This window comes from Crocuta crocuta, unplaced genomic scaffold (genome assembly GCF_008692635.1).
Source record: "Crocuta crocuta isolate KB4526 unplaced genomic scaffold, BGI_CrCroc_1.0 scaffold56, whole genome shotgun sequence".
Lineage (NCBI taxonomy): Eukaryota > Metazoa > Chordata > Mammalia > Carnivora > Hyaenidae > Crocuta > Crocuta crocuta.
This window is the reverse complement of record NW_027531334.1, coordinates 6,406,338-6,424,215: the sequence shown is the minus strand read 5'-3', so window position 1 is coordinate 6,424,215 and position 17,878 is coordinate 6,406,338. Positions and strand designations below refer to the sequence as shown.

Below are 17,878 nucleotides of genomic sequence, written 5' to 3'. Positions count from 1 at the left end.
TTCTTTTTAGTGAAAAAAAAAAAAAAAAAAAAAAAAAAAAAGGTCCTGACCTGACCCTGATGGAAGGCTGTGTCTTCACCACTGGACACCCTACAGTGGCTGTCTTCTCCTGAGTATTTGAGGTTTTGTCCTCCACTCAGAGAGAAGACCAGCTACCAGTTTCTAACATAAAGGAAACACCAACTAGATAAATTCTGTACTCCTTTTTAGAGAGCCCAGTTGATCTTTTTGGAATGCTAAATTCTCGGATTCCTTTTAAGTATGTCGTTTTCAGTATGAATCAAAATTTATGAGCCTCTTTTCTGTAAAGATTTTGCCATATTAGTCAATCTTAGAAAAGACTGTTTAAGGCTTTCAAGCTTAGGCAGTTCCCCTCAGCCTGTTTTAAATGGGTAAAACACTCTCAGTTGACACAGAAATAGTCGTTGTCATTCTTTAAAATCATAGGCTTCAAACCTGTTCAGCCAAATGCTCAACTATCATAAGAAAAGTGACCAGCTGTAGGGAGCTGTGTGACCCACTCACTGCTATTTTCCCAAGGGAATTCAGATGCCAAAAGTAGTATATTCAGCCCAAGGAAACATGCTGTCAGCTGTATTCTCCTTGGAATTTTTGATGGTAGAGTCCTATTTACAAAACAGGATATGACAAAAAGTATGCCTTTCCCTTAGAAAAAAAGAACTTGAGACTTATCAGCCTATAAAATGGTATGTGTTTGCTTTGAGGCTCAAGCTTTTGTGTCTAGTCTATAAGCAAAGCAATTGAAAAATCACCAGTAGTTCTGGATCTGAAACAAAGCCTGCTTGGCTGATTAAAGGCTTTTTGTTTGGTTGGTTGGTTGGTTGGTTTTGTTTTTTTAGGACTACTACAACATCTCAAATATTGAAAGCCAATGTGCTAATCACTGTAGCATTGTCTTTAAAATGTATTATTTCTAAAAATTTTCTACCCTGTTGACATTCTACCTATGTAGTCAGAAAAACACAGTAAGAGGGGCACCTGGGTGGCCCAGTCAGTTAAGCGCCCAGCTTCGGCTCAGGTCATGATCTCACGGTTTGTGGGTTCGAGCCCCGCATCAGGCTCTGTGCTGACAGCTCAGAGCCTGGAGCCTGTTTCAGATTCTGTGTCTCCCACTCTCTCTGACCCTCCCCTGCTCATGCTGTCTCTCTCTCAGAAATAAATAAAACATTAAAAGAAATTTTTAAAAAGGAAAGAAAAACACAGTACGAAAATATTTTAAAATTTACATGTGGGTAATAGATTTTTATATTTTACAACTGAGATATCACCCAATCAATAACGTTAATATTTCTTATAAGCAATAAGACTTCTGCTAACAGTCTGGAGTCTGGTTGAATGGATCTCCTAAAGGAAATTTGCTCAAGGGTATAAAACATAGGTTGTTTTACCTTTTCTCCATCTGCCTTTCCTACTGCTGTTACCACTTTACCATATTAACCCCTAACATAGCCATGGCTGATGCAAGGGAAATATGTTATCATAGAGTTGAAGTTGATTTAAGAGAACATCAAGATATGTTTAGATTTCAGACATGACCATTATATTTGAGTGTCAAGACTGGCAGGTATGGAGAGTATGAGTTGGGTGGACAGTATTCAACCTGGGACACATTGGCTCCCAGGTCTTCCTCCTGTGTCTCTAGGGCTGACCACTCAGTACCACTGCTTCCTGGGTAGTTCTTAGGTGTGTTTGCCAAAAGGTTACAGAAGCATCATCCCTGAGAAGACTGAGCTGGCTTGCTATAAATATAAAGTTGATCTTCCAGTGTTTCCATAAAAACCTTATATTTCATGATAGTTTGTTTTACTTTTTGAGTCCTGCTTCAGTGATCACGGTTTTGGGCATCACCGGAACGATGAGTGCCAACAGGTTAGACTGAGCCATGTTGCCTTTAGAACGTTTGGTATTTTCTGCTTAAGCACAGTGGGCAGGTGGTCCTAACACCTTCCACTCCTGGCCCTGGAAGCTCTGAGCAAACTCTATCAGGAGGTGAGCATAAATATTTTCATTGTACAGCTTTAACATGGACAATCTGCTTATTCTACTGCCAAAGGCAATGAAGGGTAAGAAAGCCTTTCTACTTAGACAAGTGGAGCCTTTTCCAAAACCTCCTGCAAGCAGTACCTCTTCTGTTCTCACTTCAGCATTCTGTTATAGAGTCAAATTCTTAATGATCCACAGCTGACTCTTCTTTCCAATTATTTTTCTGGTAAGATTTTGTAGAAATTCGCGTTGGTGAGAGAACTCTGGTGAATGTGATTTAATGGCTTGTGTTAGTGCTGGAGAAGCTTTTAGGTAATGCTTATTCTGTAAATTGGAAGATAAAGAAATTATTGCCTTCAGTTAACCTATAGATTTCAAAGACAGGAGACAGAGATAAGAGCCACAGAGGTGAGATGTTCCTGCAAATGTAACTAGGAAAAATGCAATAGAGAAGGCCCAAAGACTTTTCTTTGATGCGATCCGAAGGAACATTGTTGAGTTCCTATTTCTGTACTTGTACCAGAGCCCTCATGGCACACAGAACTGTCTGGAGATGTCTGACACTGACTGACCTTGTGCCAGAATAGGATCACAAACTCCCTGCATCAGAATCACATGAGGACAATGAAATATGCAGATTCCCAGAACCCAACCCCAAACAACAGCATCAAAACTACTTGGGATGGTGTCCAAGAGTCTGCAGTTTAAAATGCTCCCCAGGTGAGTCTGATGTATCTTAAGATTTGGGAACCATGGATCTAAGCTGTTTTTCTTATAGATGTCTTCCTCTGTAGGCTATGTTATCATCTAGGTATCTGCCCAAGTGGCTGTTGTAATTATGACTTCTCACTTGAATTTATGTAACCTTGTTAAGACTAATTAGAAAAAATATGACCCATTTGGTTCAGGCTCAGAATAATGACACAGTCCTACAAAGACAGTCCAGCAATAAAAAATTAATTGAAAATAACAGCAAGTCTTTACTTTCATTTCTGGAACGAATACAAGTTGGAAGAAATTTATGGATTTCTTCCCAACACCCACTTCCTCTCCCGTGTGCTCCCACACATACACTGTACTGCTCAACCTTCAGTAATTCCTCCTGCTGCCCCACTCCTTCATGGCAGCCTGACCACGAGGATGCATCAGCCCTTCACCAATTTGTCTCCTAATTCTGTATTGCAAATCCTAAAACACTAGCTTGGTGATGTCTGGATCCTCCTTGAGGTTGAGGGTGGGGAGGAAATTTGGCACACACAAGGCCATTCTCAGGAATCTCAGAAAAGGAGAGTTTGAGAACACGTGTACAAAAATAATTTTAATTCCAACACTTTTATAGATGTATACACTGTGTTCTTAGGATGGAGTGGATTACAGGGAAGAGTTAAACAGGGTCAAGATATGGAAACATGACAGTTTCTAAGTCTCTAATGGGAATTCGGCCCATTGATATGTTATAAATCCTTTTGGAGAGGGGGGTTAAAACAAGAGAGAGAAAAAATATAAGGAGACTTCAAGTTCAGGCTTTCTTATGGTCTCTAAAAATGTAGGAAACTATAAGGCATACTTTTTACATCTATAATTAAAGTGTAAAAAGATTTAAAAATTATATAAGGCTTTTTTTTTCTCTCTACCATTGAAGAGATGAAACTTTAGAAGTCTAATGTAATAAAAAATAAGGAAAACAAAATCTATAGTGTTCTGTCCAATAGACAATCTACCAGTGGAATATATGGTCTCCAGGCAATGTCCACAACCTGCTGTAAATCACAGTTGCTTTCAGGATATGACCAATTTGAAATGCAGATAGAAAGTTGAATTATAAAACTTACGTGCATATGAAACAATTATCTTCTGATTTATTACTGAGTATAAAAGCTATAAAATCTACTTACATATATCATGTTCTAAGTACTGTGCCAGTCACTTTCTAAGGATCCTCTCTAATTCTAATAGCAACCTGACAGGTAGCCTTACTATTCCTACTTTCCAGAGGAGAAAACAGATTCTCAGAGAGGCTAACTAAACTCTTTAAATGACAAAGTTAGATTGTAGGTGGATCCAGGAATTTAAATTCAGTCAGCCTTCCTCTAAGGCCTTTGTTCTTTATATCAACCAATATTTATCGCCCTCCAATGCATTACAACTGAGTTCTCCTTCAGGAAGAGGTGTTCACACAAATGGGACACATTCAGTGCAGGGTGTTATTCTGGGTTCACCGTGTGAACTACTTGGTAATACAGTCGTATAAAGTAAGGTGACTCCGAATGTCTGAAAACGCAGCACCCTGGCACCTGTGCCCCCTTCATACCTGGTACTGCCCAAGGGGAAGCCGGCCTGTGTGGTCTGAGCTGCTTAGTCTCAGGGAGACTGTGAGCCCAGGGGGCTCTTGGGGCCACCGTTTCCAGGCCTCCCTCACCTGGCTTGCATAGCGGGGCAAAAGGTGTTCACTCTCCTCTTGACTCTCCTGCTCCTTGACATCTTTGGTGAACCTTTCTTGTCTCCATTTTGGAATCCGTAGCCCCTCTCCCTGCACTAGGGTTTAACCTCCGCCACACTCATAGATAATGGCTCTCACTGCCCGTTTCCCCAGGAAATTTCCCCAGCTGCCCCTCCCGGATCTGAACCCTACATCCGGTCCTGCTTTAGCCAACCTTGTTCTATCTTCCCCTCTACCTTTGACTAAGACTCTGTAGCGTTCCTTTGCTGTGCATCTGGTCCAGCACTTCCCCCTCTTCGGGGCCTTACACCTGCCCTGCAGCCCTGACCAATCCCTCCATTCTCTCACTTTGTAAAACACCCAGGTAAAAATATCACTGTAGATGTCATCTGCTAGGCCAATGTGGTCCTGCCATCACTCTCTGTGTGCCTGAGAGACCCCGAGAAACAAATATTGAAATGTCATCTCAATATATTTCAGAGACATCTGCTTTGGAGTTTTGTCCCAGGGATGGAACCACAAATTTATAAACTGGGTCATGTCCTTAGGGGAACTTGGCTTCATTTCATTGATTCAAACTGTAGAATTTCATCTCTAAAAACAGTCTTTCATTTCGCAAATAAGAAATGGACTGAACTAGTAATAATTATAATAATCAAAATGACAATGACAACTATTGATGTTGACGTAATACTTACTAGACACATAGGGCCAGGCATTGTGCTTTGCACATCTGAGCTCACTTAACCCAAACAAGGCCCCAAATGGCATTAACCAATATGCACAGCATCCTGGGTTCAAGTAACACCAAGATCACAGAAATATCAAAGACTATTATTACAACAACTAGATATCAGACCCCATTTGTTCTAGTGTAACTTCTTATTCAAGAAAAGGAATGATCCAAATAAAACAAAAATCCTCCAAACCAGGACCCCAAGTTCAAACTATTTCCTTTCACAGCATTAGCATTCTGCTGCTTTTCACAGAATCGCTGTCTGTGAAAAATTCATGAATTGTCACAGCCCCTAACCTGAAGACATTTAGATGTTTTCATTCTTTTACATGTGACACTTTCCAGTGACATTTTGCCAGCTGTGGCAACTCAGCAGCCATGTATGAATTGAAACATCTGCCTGGAAATGGTTATTCAATGATCACAGTAAGGAAACCCAGAGAGCTAGTATAAGCACATTATATGACTGATCAATAATTGTCAGTGATATTCAATTTCCATCTTGGGAACTGCCAAAAAACTAGGCAATATAAGGGCCAACTCTATTATGTCAGATACATATGAATGCTTTTCACATATTTTTATGAATTTTTAAAATCTGTAAGAGACATGTTATATTCAAGATTTACGACCTAGCCCATTTTAACCTACAAACACTGATATAACAGTAAACATAGTCTCCATCAGCTACAGAATTGCCAGAATGTCCTGGAAAGAGACTCACCTCTTAAAGATGAGAAATATACTTCTGGCTTGTAGGTTGGTTCTATAATATGATCTGTATGCAGATCAAATGCAGTTTTTCTTGACCATGACTGTGCAAAATTCAAAGATTCTGAAACAAAGAGCTTCTCATAATACTTACCAAACAAGCTCACAATTACTAATCAGTTTCCTGGATATCAGTCAGGAAGCCCTGAGCATCTGCCCCCAGCATGCAGCCAGCTCAGTGAAGTCTGGACCACTGTAAATTAGAAGCCAATCTCAGGTGCTTTGGGGGGAAGGCAGGACAATTGTCTGAGTTTGATCATTTCTTAATGAGCTACCTATGGAAGACCCACCAGTGACTATAGCAATGGTAGCCTTTNGCCAATCTCAGGTGCTTTGGGGGGAAGGCAGGACAATTGTCTGAGTTTGATCATTTCTTAATGAGTCAAGTTCAAGGAACTTCCTCAGGGAGCCAATGTGGCTTGCCTCTTATAAACACCAGTCTCCATAAGCAATAATGCCACAGATAAATCCAGCCTTACCCTAATCAGTCAGCTTGTCTCCTAAGTGTGTTTCATTTCCCATGGAAGAACCTGGATCCTTGTTCTTTACTGACTACAAGAGGTAAACAGAGGATACAGAAAGTGGTAGCACAGACAGTAGAATATATATATATATTACTTGCATCAAGGCTGTGTTTCTCTATTATGGTAATAACTGGAACAGTCAGAGGAACTGCTTCTGAATTAATAGTTTTGGATTCAGAGTCACTTTTTAATATGTATCCATGTTACGCAGCTCTTTAGTAGCAGAAATGGGCTTACAATCCAGCTTTCTAACATTTTGACGGTGGTCTTTCTCTTAGAACAGTGGTGCTCGTATCTGGTCTCACATTCAAACCACCTGGGAGGTTACAACTACCAAAACATTGTTTTGATTCAGTGGGACGCAAGTGGAGCCCCAACTACTGGTAACTTTAATACCCCCAGGTGCTTCTAATATGTAGCCAGATTTGAGAACTACAATTCCAACAGATTCTGTTCAAATACATGACTTGCAACTACTTACATTTAAATGTATGTCGTCAGGTACAGCTGATGTCTTTAACAGGTAAAATTCTGTAAGAAGCTCAGCCAAAATGTTGATTATTGATGTTTTACATGAAAATACTTTGTACATTACAAAGCGGTACACAATTATGAGGTGTTTTGTTACCAGCAACAAATGCTTCCTGAGAGCTTTTATGTTGGTAGTTCTGAAGTAGGGGCCTCGCCTCCGTCTTTCCGCTTAAGAGATTGCCGCCTAGTGATATACAATCTAATAGATGGTCATTTGTTTCCGGTAAATGTTGTCTTAAGAAGAGCTGCAGTAATTGCGGTCCCCTCTAGGCCAGACAACCTGACACAGTGCTAGAGGCTGCAGGGCAGCCCGGGGGTTAACGAATAGCAGCAATTACGACACAAGTTAAAAGCCAGGTTGTCTGCTCTAGTTTTCAAGGATTCTCACACAAAGAGAAGCTAAGGAACCAAATAACCAAAGGTCACTTCAGAATTTCCAGAAGAGCTAGGGCTCCCGTGCAGGTGGCCTAGATTTAAAAGACAGTTGAAACCCTAAAGTGATTCTGATTTAATTAATTTCATTCTGTGACCGGCCAGTGAGGCCCCAAACAGCACAAATGACTGCCCATAGCACCCGGGTCAATTAAAGAAGAGAAATGGCGGGCAGGCAACCCTCTGCACCTGTAGGTACCCCCTTTCATTAGGAAATCGAATTTGAGCTTGATATAGAGTTAATCTTCACTGTTAGCAAATCTGCAGGGGCTGTTGTCAGAGTTCTCTGCATTTAACAGATAAACATACCATTCCTCTGTGGGACACAGTCCACATTTCCCCAACATTTTCTCTTACGTTATTTCCTATGAACTCAGGGAGAATGTAGGCAGGATAGGTCTTGTCTGGGTTTTAGAACCGACGGCCCTGAGACAGAGAGGTTATGAGCCTTGTCCAAGACGGCACACAACAGTAAGGGTCAGAGTTGGGACTGGAGCCCCGCGACCCTCCCCCGCCTGCAGGGCCTCCATTGCCCGTGGTGGCCTGTGGCTCATCTTACAGAGATTTGCAGGAAGGCTCATTAAAAATAGCAAGGATGGGGGCAGCTGCGTGGCTCAGTCAGCTAAGCATCCAACTCCTGATTTCAGCCCAGGTCATGATCTCATGGTTCTTGAGTTTGAGCCCCCGTGCCCGGCTCTGCACTGACAGCACAGAGCCTGCTCGGGATTCTTTCTCTTTCTCTTTCTGCCCCTCCCCTACTCGTGCTCTCACCCTCTCAAAATTAATAAACATCTATAGCAAGAACTTCTAATACACTGAAGATTTGATTTGTGAACATATTTATAGGTAAACCTTCACAGATACTGTAGTAATCATCTATTAGAACCCACAGCTCGCTATTTACCCTCACTTTTCTTTCTGTAACAGTTTAATCACCCCCATTTCGAAGAAATCATTCACATTCTGTCCCTCTTGATTCCCAGGGTTTTCTAAGGCAGTGACTTTTAGTAACCTGAAAACTCACTCTTTTACTTTGTTTTATCCTAGTGTTTAAATGTGTCCTTGTGCGCACAACAGTTTCTCTGGCTTAAACCATCACTCCATTTATGGTTTGAGTTCCAAACCTGTAAGTTCAGAGAAACCATTCTATCTTGCTTACAGGCTCAGAGACTTACAAGGGGCAGAGCATTTTGATGTCGAAGCTCACAGAGGCCCTCTAGATACCACCCAGATGCCTAGATGTACTCCAGAGTGCCGTATATCTACCTTCACACCTATTTTTTTTAATTATTTGGGGCACCTGGGTGGCTCAGTCAGTTAAGCATCTGTCTTTGGCTCAGGTCACGATCTCACAGTTCATGGGATTGAGCCCCTCATCTGGCTCTGTGCTGACAGCTCAGAGCCTGGAGCCTGTTTCTGATTCTGTCTCTCTCTCTCTCTCTCTGCCCTTCCCCCACTCACGCTCTGTCACTCTCTCTCTCAAAAATGAATAAATGTTAAAAATTTTTTTAAAAATAAGATTATTTTTAATGTTTATCTGTGAGAGAGAAAGACAGAGCACAAGCAGGGGAGGGGCAGAGAGAGGGAGGCACAGAATCTGAAGCAGGCTCCAGGCTCTGAGCCGTCAGCACAGAGCCCAACGTGCAGCTCTGACTCATGGACTGTGAGATCGTGATCTGAGCTGAAGTCAGAGGCTTAACCACTGAGCCACACAGGCGCCCCAACCTTCATACCTATTACACAGTAAGAACGTGAAACAGGAGCCAGAGGGGCTAAGGGCAGACTTTCTGCTCTGAGATTCTCCAGGCAAGTCACCCCTGGCATCTCAGTGTTCTGAGTATCCCATTTCTCAGCTGTGATGTAAGAAAACAGGAAGTCACAGCAACAGGCTATCTGTATGCAGCGAAGACACAGTGAGGCACCTGTGTGGTCCCTGGTTATGCTCTAGCAGTAACCCTCTGCCCTAGTTAGGTCCCCACATATCTTTCTCACTCCTACCTCATACTTCTGTTCCTTTCGTCGAAATTCTCAATTCCTTTGTCAAAGGTGGAATACTAATGAAATTTAGGATACAGCCCTTAGAGTCAGACTGCCAGCATTCCAATTCTGTTGTGTAGTTACAGGCAAGTTACTAAATCTCTCTATGCCTCAGTCTCCCCATAGGTAAAATGGGACTGTTAAAAATAGTGCATACTTATATATTATTGTTGAGAGGATTCTAGTAAATGTGCTTTAACTGTGCCTGGTACAGAAATGTTAAGTGTTAGCATTTATTAGTAATAAATAATTCAAATTCTTTACTTCTTCCAAAGTCCCAAAGGGCCTCAACTTCTCCACAAAACCTTTCCTAACTCTATGTTTTAGTTTTTGTTTCATTTTCTGATCCCAGTAAATGTACCTTGAATAGCACAGCCCTGCTATAGTTTGTTATACTGCTTTATTTTACTCTTTGGGCATTTAGTTATAATTTTTTATCCTCAACTAGACGTTAAACTCTTTGGGGGCACAGAAAGTCATGGATACCACCTACCTACTCCCCGCCATCCCCACGCCTCTCCAAAATTTTAGTGTGATTTTTCTGCCATTGTCTGTCCTGCTGGGATGGCACTGAAGAGTTTCTGGACCTTCCATCCAGCCTGCCCATCTAAAAAGAGGCTGGACCATCAGCAAATCACTGGGCAGGGTTTAGAAGCAACCTTGTAATACTGGAGAACCACCTAGAAGCCTGAAACTAAATAGTATGCTTTACCCTCTCTCTTTGATTCTTTATTTACTACCTTTTATTCTTTGGGGATGCATTTGCCATCCCATGAGGATGGGGACCAATCCCTATTCGTATTTGTGCCTACCTTCCTTCCACCATGCCTCCAGGTGTTCAGTAAATATTTGCAAATGCGGTGGGATAATAATATAGTGCATTAAGGACTAGTGACTCTGCTCCTGCTAATCCCTTCTATCATCTTGCCCTGAAATTCAGGGAGGATTTTCACTGCCTAAGAGAGAAGTCACTGTAGCAGAAAAACAGAAATCCAGAATTCATTCTTAGCTCTTGAGTTTCAATAATTTAAGCTGTTTAGGATTCAGAGCATAAAATTTATGCCATAAACAAAAGATCTGGAAGACTACAGAATTAGAGCCAGTTTCTCTAGTTTCTCCTGGCTCTACCCAAACTAAAGATGGCATCGGCTGGGGAGGTGGGGAATAGAGAAGGAAGAGAGTCGAAAGACCCTGTGAAATAGGGAGGGGTAGAGGGCACGGCTCTATGAGAGCCAGCATGGATGCAGGTCTGGGTGACGGAAACACCACGTGGGTTTGGCAGACGTAAGAACAGAAGCACCGTGGTTCATTCACCGACCTTAGGAGGAAAGGCTGGAAGGAACATCTGTTCAGTCCGTCTAAGAGACTTCTATGCTCAGAGGTATAAGGGGCCTCAGAGAAAACCTGACTCAGGGGGCCCCGCCATGCAGACAGCAGCCTTGCGAGGGGCCAGGAGATGAGGAGAGATGTGGTCTCAACAAATACCAAAGGGTTCAACTGCCCCTCTGCCCTGTATCAATACCTGGAGACTTAGATGCACCCATGGGCTTCACATGCAACCCTGGAAAGTAGAGGGAGAACACTCCTTGGTAAAACAGGGATTCAAAATACAAATTAACTTCACCATGGAAAACTAAAGTTACATACATATCTTGAATGCTTGAGTGTGTGAGTTGAAATTCTTAACAGCTATACTGATAAAAACTAAATTTTAAAATGTCCCTTAAGGGGCGCCTGGGTGGCTCAGTCAGCTAAGTGTCCGACTTCGGCTCAGGTCATGATCTCACGGTTCATGGGTTCGAGCCCCGCGTCGGGCTCTGTGCTGACTGCCAGCTCAGAGCATGTAGCCTGTCTTCAGATTCTGTGTCTCCCTCTCTCTCAGACCCTCCCCTGCTCATGCTGCCTCTTTCTCTCAGAAAAAAATAAAACATTTTAAAAAATTAAAAAAAAAATATCCCTTGAGGTAATCTAATTGGGACCTAAGTTACACTGTGGAAGACATAGTGTCCCTCCTTGATATAAATATGGGGGTGGGGGGGAGGAGAGAGAGAAATGGAAAGGGGGAAAAGGGCATATATAATAGTGAGGATACTTAAGCTGTCCCTTCTATTATTTTATTTAATCACTCAGTAAATATTTGTAGCATCTTCTTCATGCCACCATGGTAGGTGCCTGGTCCGGAGAAGCATGCAGGATTTGAAGGGGGTATCCATTCGTTTTTATTCTTCCTGATTCTGCACTGTGGTTTCACAAGGATGAATTCATCCTTTTTTGTACTTAAAAAGAGAAAGGACAGGGGAAGAGCAAATTACAGATCTAGTGTGAAGAAAGCAGGGTGGCTGGAGCGCAAAGGTATGGGCAGTATAGTGCTGGGTGGCTTCTCTCCTAGCCAGGCTCTGCCTGGACTTGAGCACAGTGGAAGTTCATTCGGGTTTCTCTGTGTACGTAGAGCCCAGAGTGCAGGTTCATGCCTCGAACAGGAAGCAGTTTCCAGGGAACTGGGTATTTTGCATCAATTTCCAGGTGAAGCACACGATGCTGAGGTGAGAACAGTGCTGCCCCGTCCACATTCACTGCCTTTTAGGACCTAATAGCCAATGACACCATCATTTTCACTGTGGTTCTATGAAAATGGGTCTGCCCCAGACCCAGCTCTAATGGCCACCAGCCTCTCATTCAGCTTCTGCCTCGGCAGTGATGCACTTTCCCCAACAAATCAAGGGCACAAATGGTTAGGGAACTATGAAAGTGGCGGTAGCATGGCCAGTGCTTGGAGCCCACCTACCTTCAAGTTCCACTGTCCACGCTGTGTGGGTTTAACACAGACCACAAGAGCCACATGCTTTCACCGCACTGTACTTTTTAATGGAGACTGTGTGTTTTAGACAGTGTTACTACCAACTTTGGGCCAGACTGGACCCTCATCTTTGGAGGCCACAGGATTTCCATAATGGAGTGGACAATTCACAGTTGTAGAAAGGAAGGAATCTATACTGTCCCTTGTGCAGAGACAGACCTTAATTCTGAGGAGGGCCGTTTCTATCACTTACTTCACCTACAAAGACGCGCTAATAACTTTTATGTTACCTTTTTAAAATGTTTTTTTTTTTGTTATCATTAAACTTTTAAGTTAGGGTTTTACTGGTCCATAGTCGAAATTAATCTAAAAGGCTTATAATTAAAAACTTTAGACTTTCTGGTTATTTTTCTAGCCATTATTTACATGTTTGTAATGATGCTTATTCTACTTATGTTGAGACTTATCAATTCTAGACATTACTGGCTTATTTCCAGTTATAGCAAATGACAGGTATTGAGTTCTGTGGCCCTTGTATATATCCATGTGGTGTGCTGGAGCCTTTGTATCTGCTGGTGTGAGCAGACTGTTAAATTTTCAGGAATTTTGCAGGCCAACTATTAAATAGCTGGTAACTCAAAATGGGCTGTGGTGGGAGTATTTCCACCATGGAAGTCCACATATGTTACCAGGGCTTGTCTCTGACTGCAGAACTAGTTGTTAAACATTTCCGAGCAACCACAGTTCTTCATCCAGACTCTCACAACTGTGGGTTAATCTAAAAGTCAAGAGTTTAATTTTAGTGAGTAGTAAATTTTGTCCTCTGTATAACCCATTGGTGTACTGAATTACTGACTTCCTTACTTTATATAGAGTTAATAATTGCCTCATCGTTATCAGGCTGACACCTCCTGAACGTAATGGACAATCCACGAAAAGTGAGACAACCAATAATTACGTGCTTATGAAGTATTTTTGCCAAGCAAATCAATCTGAATCTATTTAAGCTTCCACAGCTAAATACCAATTTACTGGTAATATGAAGACAAGAAAGCAATCAACTAAATCCAGAATGCAGAATCTTCTACAGAACCAATGACTCACCTTCCCCAGCAAATCAATGGCTAAAAATGGAAAGGGGGGGGGGGGAGGTGACTAGGGATCAGACTAGGGACAGAAAAAACAGATTTAAGGTCATAACCACCAATTTCCACATATGGGTCTTGTTTGAATCCAAACTCAAATCAAGAAACAATAAAAAAAGCATGCTTAAAGGGTACATGCACCCCTATGTTTTTGGTAGCATTATTTACAAGAGCCAAGATATGGAAGCAGCCCAAGTGTCCATTGGTTGATGGATGAAGATGTTGTATGTGTTTGTGTGCATTATATTCCACACACTCGGTGGAATATTATTCAGTCATAAAAAAGAAATGAAGTCTTGCCAGTTACAACAACATGGACGGAGCTTAGAGAGTATTATGCTAAGTGAAATAAGTCAGAGAAAGACAAATACCATATGATTTCACTCATATGTGCAATTTAAGAACGAAAACAAAGAAAAAAAGAGACAAACCAAAAGACAGACTCTTAACTATAGAGAACAAACTGAAGTTTACCAGAGGGGAGGTGGGTGAGGGGAATGGATGAAATAGGTGATGGGGACTAAGTTTGCACTTGTGGTGATGAGCACCAGATGATGTATGAAGCTGTTGAATCACTATACTGTATGCCTGAAACTAGTATACCACTATATGTTAACTGGAATTAAAATAAAAACTTTTCTAAAAAGTCTAAATTAAAAATAATAAAAAATAATGTAGGAGAACAGATGAAATGAAAATGATGAATTTTAATAATTGTTGAAGATGGATGATTGGCCTGTGAGGGTATCATTAGATTATTCTCTCTGCTTTTGTATATGTGTGAAGTTTTCATAATAAAAAAAAAATTAAAGTTGCTTTATTTAAAGGTCAATAATTTTCTTTGTATTTCACCTTGTTCGTTTTTTAAAGGGACCATCAGATTAAATGTAAATTAGTAAATTTATATTGTTTTTGAAATTCTCAAGCACAGTAGAGAATCTCTCGGTGTCATTTTTTCAGGTCTTTCTCCTGGAGTCCTCCCTCTTCCTTTACAATCTGGATTCGCAGCACACTGAGCTTTCTGTCCAGCTGTTGATTTGGACTTTTCAGCCCCATGACCCAAAACTATCCCTATCTGTTTTCCTATGTTGGATTCACTCTCTCCCTCTTTGTTGATATACTCCCTCTTTTTGCTTGAGTGCCTGCTCCAGTAGCTTCCTAAGAAAAAATAAATGTGAAGCAAGTTTTTTAGTCATTGACTGTTTTTATTCTCTCCTTATATGTGATTTGGCTTGATAATGTTCCCCTTCAGCATTCTGGAGGCATTTCTCCATTTACTCTTAGTCTCTAGTGTAGGTGTTAGGAAGTTCAATGTTATTTTGTTTTTGATTTTTTTTTTTTTAGATTTTAGGATCATCTTTTTCATCCCCTATCTCAGGGGGGCCCTGGGTGGCTCAGTCAGTTAAGCATCTGCTTTGGCTCAGGTCATGGTGTTGCAGTTCACAACTTTGAGCCCCATGTTGGCCTCTGTGCTGACAGCCCAGAGCCTAGAGCTTGCTTCAGATTGTGTGTCTCCCTCGCTGCCCTCCCTCTCATCTGCTTCCATTCTGTCTCTCCCTCTCTCTCTCAAAATAACTGAACATTAAAAAACATTACAAATTTTTTTTCTCAGGGTGCCTGGGTGGCTCAGTTGGTTGAGCATCCCAGTCTTGATTTTGGCTTAGGTCATGATCCCCAGGTTGTGGATTGAGCCCCACTTCAGGCCCCACATGAAGCCTTCTTGAGATTCTCTCTCTTTTACTCTGCACCTCCTCCCATGCATTCTCTCTCTCTCTCTCAAAAAAAAGAAAAAAATTCTCCACATATGCTGTCAGTCAGNTTGATTTTGGCTTAGGTCATGATCCCCAGGTTGTGGATTGAGCCCCACTTCAGGCCCCACATGAAGCCTTCTTGAGATTCTCTCTCTTTTACTCTGCACCTCCTCCCATGCATTCTCTCTCTCTCTCAAAAAAAAAAAAAATTCTCCACATATGCTGTCAGTCAATCTCTTTCTATTTATTGTGCTAGGCCCTTGTGAAACTTGTATCTAATAGGTCTGGAAAATTTTCCTGGTTTCTTTTGTTATAACCCTACATTCTCTCTGGGCTCTTTTTCTGTGGCTCTCATTCATTGGCTATTAGACCTATTAATCCCAATTTAAAGATTTTATTTGGAGAACTGCTGTGTGGACGTAAACAGAAAGGATGTCAGGAAAGGCTGAGTGAGCTAATCTGACCCGGCTGAAGAAAGGTATTGAAAGAAGTGTGGACAGAAGTGTCCTAGGCACTCCTGAAACCTACAGTTTGACAAAGCCACCAGGGAATCCTTGGGTCAAAGCCTGCTGACAAAGGAATCCCACGTCTTAGAAATGGGTTGCCTTCTTATTTCCACTGCACTCAAACACTGGTGATAATCTAAACCCAAGCATGGACTCTGTGTGTGGTGAAGGATTTCCAAGCAATGCACTGGGGCCCCAAGTCAATTACCCTCTGAGAAGGTCTGAGGTGCCAACCTTATGGGCGCTACCTTAAGGTAGGTTCTGTTATTGCTGTGATGTTGAATGCATCACTCTACGTACTGTGCCTAACACAGTGTCAGACACGTCTCAAGCATTAACTGTTGTCACTGAGTGACAAGGAGAGGCCTGAGGTGTGTGATTAGCCAAAGGAATTGTTATAAACCTGATGCTCTAAACTTTAGGATCTATTTATTTCTACTTTAAGCACTATTCTAGTACATTTAGTTAACAAGTACAAGTGAAAGCCAGGCTAGAAATGGCAGAGGAAAAAGAGATTGGAAGCTCATTATTATTAGAAGAACCAGAAAGCTTGGAAAGGTGTGTTTGACAGCAGAGAAAGAGGAAAACAATTAAAAGCAAACCTGACAAAAGCACATTATTTTCAGGATTTTTAACAATAGGAGATGTAGCCCCAGCAACTTCAATAGGCATGGGTGCTTCGTGGCATTTCAAGACTGTAACAACCAATGTTCATAATAATGAATCTGCTATCAAAAAAGGTTTGAGCGGTACTTTGAGGAGGCAGGAAAGGATGAAATGCACTTCGGAATGATTTCCATCCAGGACGGTTAAGCAGAGCTCCACAGAAAGAGCAAATCCTCCAGGGTGCTGGACAGCTGATGGCTTCACCGATCCAATTAAAGAGATGGCTTTTTTTGGTTTCCCTGTGCCTAAATGCATATCATTTCTTACTATCACTTGATAAAGAACCATCCTTACTCTTCTCATCTTACAATCTGATTTTATATCAAGATCTCCACACCTTGCGTGGCATTAGTCATCACTGCCTAGATGTGCCTGCTTCCTAAGTAAACAGAAAATCTCAAGGATAAATCATGAACACGAGCAGAACTTCAAAGTCATTTAAATAAAGCCCCTGAGATGGGCTTGGCCCGCCAGCTACTGGCCCCGAGAGGACACTCGAGTGGCGCACATGCCAGCCCGCCTATCTGAACACCGTCTGCCCCGCCGCCTCAGCAGCGCTCCGTTTTGACAGCCCTCCCCGTTTCTGCCCAGCGCTCCTTCTCACATGTTCCTGTTCTTGCACGTGAGCCGCTGACAGGCGGTGCTCCCGCCAGCACTGGCCTAACCACAAAATCGCTGCCACAGGATATGTCACCAGTTACTTGGAAGAATAACTAAAAACCAACCAACCAACCCTGCTAACACCTCATCTTCTAACTTCTCGGGAGTTCTGTCAGAGTCTGAGAAGCTGCGGTCTAGAGTACAAGTGAAATGGGTTGCACAGTGGGACACAGCAGCGGCCACACGGAGAGTGAAACATAGACTGGCAGAGACAAAGACAGCGAGGGCGGAAACAGAGACACAGAGAGACAACACGCCAACATGCACACTGTATCCTGTCCCGGTCACTTCAGGCTCTTAGAACAAAAATACCATAGATTGGGTGGTTTAAACCACTCAGAAATGTATTTCTCACAGTTCTTTAACTGAGGACATTCGAGATCAAGGCTCGGGCAGATTCTGTGTCTGGTGAGAGCCCACTAACTGGTTCATCGCCAATCAGCCTTCTCACTGCACCCTCACATGAAGGAGGAAGCTCTCTGGAGTCTCTTTGTAACAGCACTAATCCCACAGGCTCAGCCTCATGACCTAAGTACCTCCCAAAGACCCCACGTCCAAATACTACAATGTGGGAGGGGAAGGGGTTTAGATTTCAACATAATTTGGGCTTGTGCCAAATAAAAGAGGAAACCTCATTTAGAATGGAGTCGGGAGGCCAGCAGGGGGCGCTCACACACCCTACCACTCCTCATCGATTGCTGACCCAACGGGAAGAGACTGCAACTTGCTTGTGGATTCTACTTGTTTACCACCCCAGCAGAAGGAAAAAGGGCCCCACCCCTTGACCCGGGGAAACAGTCCAGCCAATGAGATATTGTCACAAACAATTCAGACAATAAAAAGCCACTGCACCTCACCCACCCCCCCACCCCCAGTTA

At 42.3% G+C, this 17,878-nt stretch overlaps 1 protein-coding gene across 1 annotated transcript in view; it reads right to left on the bottom strand.

The window, feature by feature from the left end:
- The window catches only part of GUCA1C (guanylate cyclase activator 1C), a 33,358-nt gene that overhangs the window by 13,724 nt on the left and 1,756 nt on the right, over positions 1-17,878 (bottom strand).